We start from the raw sequence: 12104 nt of genomic DNA, 5'->3' as shown, positions 1-12104 counted from the left end.
TTCACTCAATGTATATAGCAGTTTATTTTAAGCTGATGGTTACTTAAGTTCAAATACATACCAAAAGCCTTACACTTTTAATCCCCCCCCACATTTTATGTATTTGAACTCATATTTTACATCTTTTTATTTTGTGTGTACCTTACTATTTATTGGACATATAGTGGATTTTATTACTTTTGGCTTTCAAACTTCATACTAACTGATAAGTGTTGATCTACAACCTTCACACTATGATCCCTTTTACCAGTGAGATTTTTATTTCATAATTTAAAAAATTCTAATTATGCCCTCTTCTTAAAGAAATCCCTTTAGTATTTCTTGGAAGGCCAATTTAGTGTTAAGAAACTCCTTTAACTTTTCTTTCTTGGAAAACTCTTTATATCTCCTACAATTCTGAATGATAACCTTGCTAAGTAGAGGACTCTTGGTTCTAAATTTTTTCTTTCATCACTTATGCCTTACTAGCCTGCAAAGTTTCTGCTGAAAAACCAGGTTGTTGGTATGTGTGTTTCCTTGTAGGAAACCAGTTATTGTCCCCTGCTGCTTTGGATATTTTCTCTTTGTCTTTATTTATTAACATTGTAATTATTAAGTTTCTAGTGTGAACCCCTTTGGTTCATCTTGTTTGGGACTCTGTACTCCTGTGCCTGGATGTCTGTTTCCTTTCCCAGACTAGGGAAGTTTCCAGCTCATATTTATTCAAATAATTATCTGCCCTTTCTCCCTCTCTTCTCCATCTGGGACACCTGTAATGTGAGTTTGTACACAGTATGTTGTACCAGAGGTCTCTTAATCCTTATTTTCTGTAATTAATTCTTATTTTGCTTTCAGTTTGGGTGATTTTCCACTAGTCTGTCTTCCACAACATTATCAGTCTTTCTGCATCATCTTATCTACCATTGATGCCCTCTAGTGTATTTTTATCTCACATATGGTATTCTCCAGCTCTGATTCATCCTGTTTTATATTTTCTGTCTTGTCATTGATGATGACACTGTGTTCATACGTTCTTCTCCCGAGTTTGGTGAGCATCTTGTGACCATTACTTTGAACTCTTAATGAAGTAGATTGTTTATCTCTATTTTTATTTAGCTCTTTTCTGAGATTTTATCTTGTTTTTTCATTTGGAACTCCATATTTTGCCTGACTCTCTATGTTCCTTTCCATGTATTAGATATATCAGGTATGACTCCAGATTTGAAGGAGTGACCTTATATAAAAGGTATCAGATAGGACCAGGAGCCAAGATGGCGGTGTGAGTAGAACAGTGGAAATCTCCCAAAACCACATATATTTATGAAAATATAAAAGACAACTCTTCCTAGAATAGAGACCAGAGGACACAGGACAACATCTAGACCACATCCACACCTGCGAGAACCCAGCGCCTCATGAAGGGGGTAAGATACAAGCCCTGGCGCCGTGGGACCTGAGCACCCCTCCCCCCAACTCCCGGCAGGAGGAGAGGAGACGGAGCGGGGAGAGAGAGGGAGCCCAGGACTGCTGAACACCCAGCCCCAGCCATCCACACCAGAGCGCAGAAACAGTGCACCCGTGGGGTTCAGGATACTAGGGAAACAGGCAAGCAAGAACGGTGAGCCAGAACTGGAGGCCAGTGCCAGAGGACAAAAGAAAAGCGAGTGGCATTTTTTTTTTTTTTGTGGTCATTGTTTTGTTTTGGAGAGTGCTTTTTGGAAGTCTTAAAGGGACAGGGACCCCAATACTAGGGAAACAGAGCAGTAAGACCAGTGAGCGGGTGCCTGAGACTGGCACCAGAGAATAAAGAAAAACAAGTGGCCATTTTTTTTTTTTTGTAGTCGTTTTGTTTTGGCGGGTGCTTTTTGGAAGTCTTAAAGGGGCAGGGCGGGACACTTACTCCAGAGGTAGGGAATCCGGGGATCTCTGGGCATTCTAATCCCCTGGGCAGCAGGGAGCATGGAGGCCCATTACGGAAATAAATAGCCTCCCTGCTGCTCCCCCTCCAACGCAACTCCACCATTTTGGAGCAGCAGCCAGAGCCAGGCCATGCCCACAGTGACAGCGGAGATAAACTCTATGGCAGCCAGGCAGGAAACAGAAGCCCTGTCTGTGCGCAGCCACCCAGCACAGACCACTAGAGGTCGCTGTTCCCCCAGGGGAGGAAGGCCACAAACCAACAAGAAGGAAAGTTCTTCCAGCCGTCACTCATCCCAGCTTTGCAAACTATTCCTATCACCATGAAAAGACAAAATTACAGGCAAACCAAGATCACAAAGACACCAGAGAAGGAGACAGACCTAACCAGTCTTCCTGACAAGTAATTCAAAATAAAAATCATAAACATGCTGACAGAGATGCAGAGAAATATGCAAGAGAAATGGGATGAAGTCCGGGGAGAGACAACAGATGCCAGGAAGGAGATTACAGAAATGAAACAAACTCTGGAAGGATTTATAAGCAGAATGGATAAGATGCAAGAGGCCATTTTTGGAATAGAAACCAGAGAACAGGAACGCATAGAAGCTGACATAGAGAGAGATAAAAGGATCTCCAGGAATGAAACAATATTAAGAGAACTGTGTGACCAATCCAAAAGGAACAATATCCATATTATAGGGGAACCAGAAGAAGAAGAGAGAGGAAAAGGGATGGAAACTATCTTGGAAGAAATGATTGCTGAAAAATTCCCCAAACTGGGGGAGGAAATAATCGAACAGACCACAGAAATACACAGAACCCCCAACAGAAAGGATCCAAGGAGGACAACACCAAGACACATAATAATTAAAATGGCAAAGATCATGGACAAGGAAAGAGTTTTAAAGGCAGCTAGAGAGAAAAAGGTCACCAGAAAGGAAAACCCATCAGGCTAACATCAGACTTCTCGACAGAAACCCTACAGGCCAGAAGAGAATGTCATGAAATATTTAATGCAATGAAACAGAAGGGCCTTGAACCAAGGATACTGTATCTAGCACGACTATCATTTAAATATGATGGAGGGATTAAACAATTCCCAGACAAGAAAAAGCTGAGGGAATTTGCTTCCCACAAACCACCCCTACAGGGCATCTTACAGGGACTGCTCTAGATGGGAACACTCCTAAAAAGAGCACAGTACAAAACACCCAACATATGAAGAAGGGAGGAGGAGGAATAAAAAGGGAGAGAAGAAAAGAATCTTCAGACAGTGTATATAACAGCTCAATAAACGAGCTAAGTTAGGCAGTAAGATACTAAAGAGGCTAACCTTGAACCTTTGGTAACCACGAATTTAAAGCCTGCAATGGCAATAAGTACATATCTTTCAATAGTTACCCTAAATGTAAATGGACTTAATGCACGAATCAAAAGACACAGAGTAATAGAATGGATAAAAAAGCAAGACCCATCTATATGCTGCTTACAAGAAACTCACCTCAAACCCAAAGACATGTACAGACTAAAAGTCAAGGGATGGAAAAACATATTTCAGGCAAACAACAGCAAGAAGAAAGCAGGGGTTGCAGTACTAATATCAGACAAAATAGACTTCAAAACAAAGAAAGTAACAAGAGATAAAGAAGGACATTACATAATGATAAAGGGCTCAGTCCAAGAAGAGGATATAATCATTGTAAATATATATGCACCCAACACAGGTGTACCAGCATATGTGAAACAAATACTAACAGAACTAAAGGGGAAAATAGACTGCAATGCATTCATTTCAGGAGACTTCAACACACCACTCACCCCAAAGGATAGATCCACCGGGCAGAAAATAAGTAAGGACACGGAAGCACTGAACAACACAGTAGAACAGATGGACCTAATAGACATCTATAGAACTCTATATCCAAAAGCAACAGAATATACATTCTTCTCAAGTGCACATGGAACATTCTCCAGAATAGACCACATACTAGCCCACAAAAAGAGCCTCAGCAAAATCCAAAATATTGAAATTCTACCAAACAATTTTTCAGACCATAAAGGTATAAAACTAGAAATAAATTCTACAAAGAAAACAAAAAGGCTCACAAACACATGGCTTAACAACATGCTCCTAAATAATCAATGGATCAATGAACAAATTAAAATAGAGATCAAGGAATATATAGAAACAAATGAAAACAACAACACAAAGCCCCAACTTCTGTGGGAAGCAGCGAAAGCAGTCTTCAGAGGAAAGTATGTAGCAATCCAGGCACACTTGAAGAAGGAAGAACAATCCCAAATGAATAGTCTAACATCACAATTATCGAAATTGGAAAAAGAAGAACAAATGAGGCCTAAAGACAGCAGAAGGAGGGAAATAATTAAAGATCAGAGAAGAAAAACAAAATTGAGAAGAATAAAAGAACAACATAAATCAATGAAGCCAAGAGCTGGTTCTTTGAGAAAATAAACAAAATAGATAAGCCTCTAGCCAAACTTATTAAGAGGAAAAGAGAATCAACACAAATCAACAGAATCAGAAATGAGAACAGAAAAATCATGACAGACTCCACAGAAATACAAAGAATTATTAAAGACTACTATGAAAACCTATATGCCAACAAGCTGGAAAACCTAGAAGAAATGGGCAACTTCCTAGAAAAATACAACTTTCCAAGACTGACCAAGGAGGAAGAAACACAAAAGTTACATGAACCAATTACGAGCAAAGAAATTGAAATAGAAATCAAAAAACTACCCAAGAACAAAACTCCCGGGCCAGATGGATTTACCTCAGAATTTTATCAGACACACAGAGAAGACATAATACCCATATTCCTTAAAGTTTTCCAAAAAATAGAAGAGGAGGGAATACTCCCAAACTCATTCTATGAAGCCAACATCACCCTAAAACCAAAACCAGGCAAAGACCCCACCAAAAAAAGAAAACTACAGACCAATATCCCTGATGAATGTAGATGCAAAAATACTCAACAAAATATTAGCAAACCAAATTCAAAAATACATGAAAAGGATCATACACCATGACCAAGTGGGATTCATCTCAGGGATACAAGGAAGTTACAACACTCGAAAATCCATCAACATCATCCACCACATCAACAAAGAGAAGGACAAAAACCATATGATCATCTCCATAGATGCTGAAAAAGCATTTGACAAAATTTAACATCCATTCATGATAAAAACTCTCAGCAAAATGGGTATAGAGGTCAAGTACCTCAACATAATAAAGCCTATACATGATAAACTCACAGCTAACATCATACTGCACAGTGAGAAGCTGAAAGCTTTTCCTCTGAGATCGGGAACAAGACAGGGATGCCCACTCTCCCCACTGTTATTCAACGTTGTATTGGAGGTCCTAGCCATGGCAATTAGACAAAACAAAGAAACACAAGAAATCCAGATTGGTAAAGAAGAAGTTAAACTGTCACTATCTGCAGATGACATGATATTGTACATAAAAATCCCTAAAGAATCCACTCTAAAACTACTAGAACTTTTATTGGAATACAGCAAAGTTGCAGGATACAAAATTAACACACAGAAATATGTGGCTTTCCTATACACTAACAATGAACCAATAGAAAGAGAAATCTGGAAAACAATTCCATTCACAATTGCATCAGAAAGAATAAAATACCTAGGAATAAACCTAACCAAAGAAGTGAAAGACCTATACCCTGAAAACTATAAGACACTCTTAAGAGAAATTAAAGAGGACACGAACAAATGGAAACTCATCCCATGCTCCTGGCTAGGAAGAATTAATATCATCAACATGGCCATCCTGCCCAAAGCAATATACAGATTTTATGCAATCCCTATCAAATTATCAACAACATTCTTCAACGAACTGGAACAAATAGTTGAAAAAATTCATATGGAAACACCAAAGACCCCAAATAGCCAAAGCAATCCTGAGAAGGAAGAATAAAGTTGGGGGGATCTCACTCCCCAACTTCAAGCTCTACTACAAAGCCATAGTAATCAAGACAATTTGGTACTGGCACAAAAACAGAGCCATAGACCAGTGGAACAGAATAGAGACTCCACACATTAACACAAACATATATGGTCAATTAATATACGATAAAGGAGCCATGGACATACAATGGGTAAATGACAGTCTTTTCAACTGATGGTGCTGGCAAAACTGGACAGCTACATATAAGAGAATGAAACTGGATCACTGTCTAACCCCATACACAAAAGTAAATTCAAAATGGATCAAAGACCTGAATGTAAGTCATGAAACCATAAAACTCTTAGAAAAAAACATGGGCAAAAATCTCTTGGACATAACATGAGTGACTTCTTCATGAACATATCTCCCCAGGCAAGGAAAACAAAATCAAAAATGGATAAGTGGGACTACATCAAGCTGAAAAGCTTCTGTACAGCAAAGGATACCATCAATAAAACAAAAAGCTACCCTACAGTATGGGAGAATATATTCGTAAATGACAGATCTGATAAAAGCTTGACATCCAAAATATATAAAGAGCTCACACACCTCAACAAACAAAAAGCAAATAATCCAATTATAAAATGGGCAGAGGAACTGAATAGACAGTTCTCCAAAGAAGAACTCCAGATGGCCAACAGGCACATGAAAAGATGCTCCACATCGCTAATCATCACAGAAATGCAAATTAAAACCACAATGAGATATCACCTCACACCAATTAGGATGGCCAACATAAAAAAGACAAACAACAACAAATGTTGGCGAGGTTGTGGAGAAAGGGGAACCCTCCTACACTGCTAATGGGAATGTAAATTGGTTCGACCATTGTGGAAAGCAGTATGGAGGTTCCTCAAAATGCTCAAAATAGACATACCATTTGACCCAGGAATTCCACTCCTAGGAATTTACTCTAGGAATGCAGCAGCCCAGTTTGAAATAGACAGATGCACCCCTATATTTATTGCAGCACTATTTACAATAGCCAAGAAATAGAAGCAACCTAAATGTCCATCGGTAGATGAATGGATAAAGAAGATGTGGTACATATACATAATGGAATATTATTTAGCCATAAGAAGAAAACAAATCCTACATTTGTTTGCAACAACATGGATGGACCTAGAGGGTATTATGCTCAATGAAATAAGCCAAGTGGAGAAAGATAAATACCAAATAATTTCACTCATATGTGGAGTAGTCTAAGAACAAAGAAAAACTGAAGGAATGAAAGAGCAGTAGAATCACAGAACCCAAGAACAGACTAACAGTTACCAGAGGGAAAGTGACTGGGGAGAATGGGAGGGAAAAGGGTGGGGAAGATGAAAGGGGGGGTCTTATGATTAGCATGTATAATGTTGGGGAGGGGAATGGGGAGGGCTGTGCAACATAGAGAAGACAGGTAGTGATTCTACAACATCTTACTATGCTGACGGACAGTGACTGTAATGGGGTTTGTGGGGGGGACTTGGTGAAGGGGAGACCCTAGTAAACATAACGTTCTTCATGGAACTGTAGATTAATAACAAAATTTTAAAAAATTCTGAAGGCAATTTTAAACTCTTATCAAGAGTAGAATTAAATTTTTCTGCATTTTCAAAAAAAGGATGCTGTTCAATTTCCAAACATATGGGAAAATTCTGTTATCATTTCTTCATTGATTTAGCACAGTTGTAATTATCAAAGAATGTACTCTATGGATTTCATTTTCCGGAAATATATGGAGACTTGCTTTATGGCCAAAATATGGTTAATAGTATGTGTGCTTAAAAATAATATTATGTTCCACAGCTATCAGGTAAATAATCTATATTCAACATAGTTCTGGAGTTCCTAGCCATGGCAATACAACACAAAGAAATAAAAGGCATCCAGATTGGCAAGGAAGAAGTTAAACTGTACCTGTTTGCAGATGACATGATATTGTACATAAAAAAGCTGAAGAATCCACTCCAAACCACTAGATCTAATATCTGAATTCAGCAAAGTTGTGGGATACAAAATTAATACACAGAAATCTGTTGCATTCCTATACACTAATGATGAACAAGCAGAAAGAGAAATCAGGAAAACAGTTCCATTCACAATTGCGTCAAAAAGAATAAAATATCTAGGAATAAACCTAACCAAGGAAGTGAAAGACCTATACTCTGAAAACTACAAGACACTCATGAGAGAAATTAAAGAAGATACCAATAAATGGAAACACATCCCGTGCTCATGGATACAAAGAATTAATATTGTCAAAATGGTCATCCTGCCTAAAACAATCTACAGATTCAATGCAATACCTATCAAAATACCAACAGCATTCTTCAATGAACTAGAGAAAATAGTTCTAAAATTTATATGGAACCACAAAAGACCCCAAATAGCCAAAGCAATCCTGAGAAGGAAGAATAAAGCAGGGGGGATCTCACTTCTCAACTTCAAGCCCTACTACAAAGCCACAATAATCAAGACAATTTGGTAATGGCAGAAGAACAGATCCAGGGACCAATGGAACAGACTAGAGAGCCCAGATACAAAGCCAAGCATATATGGTCAATTAATATACGATAAAGGAGCAATGGATATGCAATGGGGAAATGACAGCCTCTTCAACAGCTGGTGTTGGCAAAACTGGACAGCTACATGTAAGAGAATGAAACTGGATTATTGTCTAACTCCATACACATAAATAAACTCAAAATGGATCAAAGACCTGAATATAAGTCATGAAACCATAAAACTCTTAGAAGAAAACATAGGCAAAAATTTCTTCAATATAAACATGAGCAACTTTTTCCTGAACGCATCTCCTAAGACAAGGGCAACAAAATAAAAAATGAACAAATGGGACTACATCATGCTAAAAGGCTTCTGTACAGCAAAGGACACCAGCAGAACAAAAAGGCATTCTATAGTATGGGAGAATATATTTGTAAATGACACCTGACAAGGGGTTAACATCCAAAATATATAAAGAAGTCACATGCCTCAACATCCAAAAAGCAAATAACCCTATTAAAAAATGGGCATAGGATATGAACATACAGTTCTCCAAAGAAGAAATTCAGATGGCCGACAGGCACATGAAAAGATGCTCCACATTGCTAATTATCAAAGAAATGCAAATTAAAACCACAATGAGATATCACCTCACACCAGTTAAGATGGCCAACATCAAAAAGCCTAGGAACAACAAATGCTGGTGAGGATGCGGAGAAAGGGGAACCCTCCTACACTGCTGGTGGAAATGTAAACTAGTTCAACCATGGTGGAAAGCAGTATGGAGGTTCCACAAAAACTAAAAATAGAAATAGCATTTGACCTGGGAACTCCACTCCTAGGAATTTACCCTAAGAAGAAAACAAATCCTACCATTTGCTACAACATGGATGGAGTTAGAGGGTATTATGCTCAGTGAAATACGTGAGGTGGAGAAAGACATGATTTCACTCATCTGTGGACCATAAGAACAAAGCAAAAACTGAAGGAACAAAACAGCAGTAGACTCACAGTACCCAAGCCAAGTATGGACTAACAGTTGCCATAGGGAAAGGGACTGGTGGGTTGTGGATGTGAAGGAAGGGAAAGGGGAATAAGCGGCATTTTATGATTAGCACACATAATGTGGTGGAGGGGGCACAGAGAAGGCAGTAGAGCACAGAGAAGACAAGTAGTGATTCTATAGCATCTTACCATGCTGATGGACAGTGACTCTAATGGGATATGTGTTGGGGACTTGATAATGGGGGGAATCTAGTAACCACAATATTGCTCACATAATTGTATACTAATGATACCAAAATAAAAGTAAATAAATAAAATTTGAAAATCAGTTTAATGCACCATATAAATAGAACAAAATACAAAAGCTATAGTCATCTCTGCAGACATAGAAAAAAAATGCTTGAAAAATAATGAACACTCATTTGTGATTAACAGAAACACTCAAAAAAATGTTTCTTTAGAAGGAGTCTCAACTCATGGATTATTTATCATTCCTACCATGATTCATTTTACTTGGTTGTCTTGATTTTCAGTGGCAGCCCCTGCGACCTGGTTCCTGTGTCCTTTTGACATGTGTCATTTGCTGTTGAAGATGTCCTCATTCTTGGGGACAGTCAGAAGTTCAAGCATGAAACCCAGAGCCTGAGGAAGATTCCCCATCTGCATAATAGAACAATCTCTCAGTCTACACAGAGTCCAGCTAGTTGGGGAAACAAACCAAAGTGTTGGATTGGGGTTCAGGTTGAGGAGCAACCTCAGCATAAGCAGCCAGAAGAAGCCACTGGCCTGAGGTAAATGCCAGGTCTTCTCCCCAGCGCAGGCACTCTGCAGCTATGTTTTCCTTGGCTGGTCTGCTTTCATTATGTTCTTTTTTTTATTGTACATGCAGAATATTTTCAGTTATATTATGATTTAATCATGTTTTTTCCCATTTAGCCACAAAGGGTCTAGTTGCATGTAGCTGAATGGAAGCTTTGCAGAGTTCTGAGTAGAAAGGAGGACTCTCTCCCGGTTGTAATCTTGGCTCCCTCAGACCCTAGCTATGTGCTTGTCTCTGAGCCTCAACATGCTCATCTCTAAAATGGGGATGGCAATGGACCTTCTGCTGTAGAGAATGACCCAGGAAATCCAGGACTCCAGCGCAGGGCCTATTCTCCTTCTTTCAGCCCCAAGGCTTAAGTGAGGGCAGAGCAGGGTCTGGCTTTACATTCACATTACATATACATTCATTTCCCCTCTCATAAATCAGAAGGCCTCAGAGGAGATGGCGGACTCTAAGAACCTCTGATGCCTGAATGTTGTGGTCCTGGGTGAGGTCGTAGAGGAGTGCTCTCCTGCCCAGACTTGAATTTTGAGTCTGTAGATTCCAGGACATTGTCCTGGAAGTTCCTGGTGTCACAAGGATGTCTGAGGTGTTTGGCCTAATCAACTTTATGGATGGAACTGTCATCAACTGAGATAAACTGGGCAGTTAGTTGAGAGGGAGTATCATGTGTTCCATTTGGGCATGCTATATTTGAGATGTCTATTAGACACCCCAGTGGATTTATCAGACAGGGAGGGAGCTGGCATTCAGGAGACAGGTCAGAGTCATTGATATAAATTTGAAAGTTGTTGGCAAATGGTGGTGTATTGGTCAGGGTCCAATCAGGAAAGAGAAATCATAATTTGAAAAGGAAAAGTTCATACTAAGAATTATTTAGTCCAACAGGGTACTGGAGTAACAAGGCATAGGCTAGTAAGAAGAGAAGTCTAAAGAGTATAAGAATAGCAGGCCTGAGGACCAGCCACTACCCTATGGCAGAGATAGAGGGCCCAGGATGAATCTCCCCACCACCCCATCTCCAGCTGAGATTTAAATATCATTGGAAGGTTATGGCCACAGCCCACTGGTGTCAGGGGTCAAGTGCATGGCTCCTTTAGGTAGACACAGCAGCAGTTCATCTATGCCACAGGCAGGCAGCAGAGAGGGACATGGGTGGAAGAAGTGGTGAAAGTTTGTGGTGGTGGGAGTCCCCACTTCCATTTTTTTAGGGAAGTAGGAAGCAAGGAACGGGGAGGCAGTGGCAAGGGTTGAAGACGAGAGGTGTGAAACACCCATTTGGAAGAATGGCACGGACCAAGTATAGACCAGGCAGAGTTAGAATGATTAAAGTGAGGGCAGTCAGCATGGTTCAGGGTTTTCCTCCAGCCATGTTTAGCTGCCTTGCAGTAGCGTGTAGCAGATGGAGGATTGGGTTTATCGAGGGCTCTCATTTTACCAAGCAGATTATGATGAAGTGACAGGGAGATGGGGAAGTTCAGGAAGCGAGCAAGAGACTGATGATAGTGACCATGGAGGTTAACCTAGTTTACTTGGGATGGAAGAGAGGTCATTAAGTGAGGAAGGTAGTTAAGATATGGATTGGAGGCACTGGTAGGGTCACAGTTCTGGGTTCAAGGCACTAGGGATACTAACTTGGAAAGATAGCAGGTGGTGATCAGAGTGGGGTGCCTCAGGAGTTGCAGTCCTTGGCCCTGACAAGGTCTAGGATATGGTCACAGGTGGAGTGAGAGCAGCAGAGGACAAGAGTGGGATTCATGAGGCCAAGAGAATGTTACAAGGATCATTTACCTGTATACTGGAATATACAAAAGTAAGAGGGGTAGTGTTGGCAGGAGTTACAAAATTACAAGCTCTTCTCAGATGAGGGAAGTGTGTGTCCTGTAGGACAGC

General features: G+C 39.9%; 1 long non-coding RNA gene across 1 annotated transcript in view; it reads right to left on the bottom strand.

Moving 5' to 3' along the window:
* Positions 1-12104, bottom strand: part of LOC140850438 (uncharacterized) — a 32243-nt gene that overhangs the window by 19534 nt on the left and 605 nt on the right. The window contains exon 2 of the long non-coding RNA XR_012133279.1: positions 9887-10048. This is a non-coding gene — a long non-coding RNA (uncharacterized lncRNA). The remainder of the gene's footprint in view (positions 1-9886; positions 10049-12104) is intronic.

This window comes from Manis javanica, chromosome 7, assembly GCF_040802235.1.
Source record: "Manis javanica isolate MJ-LG chromosome 7, MJ_LKY, whole genome shotgun sequence".
NCBI lineage: Eukaryota > Metazoa > Chordata > Mammalia > Pholidota > Manidae > Manis > Manis javanica.
The sequence above is the reverse complement of the archived record's forward strand: the minus strand, read 5'-3'. Positions and strand labels throughout refer to the sequence as shown.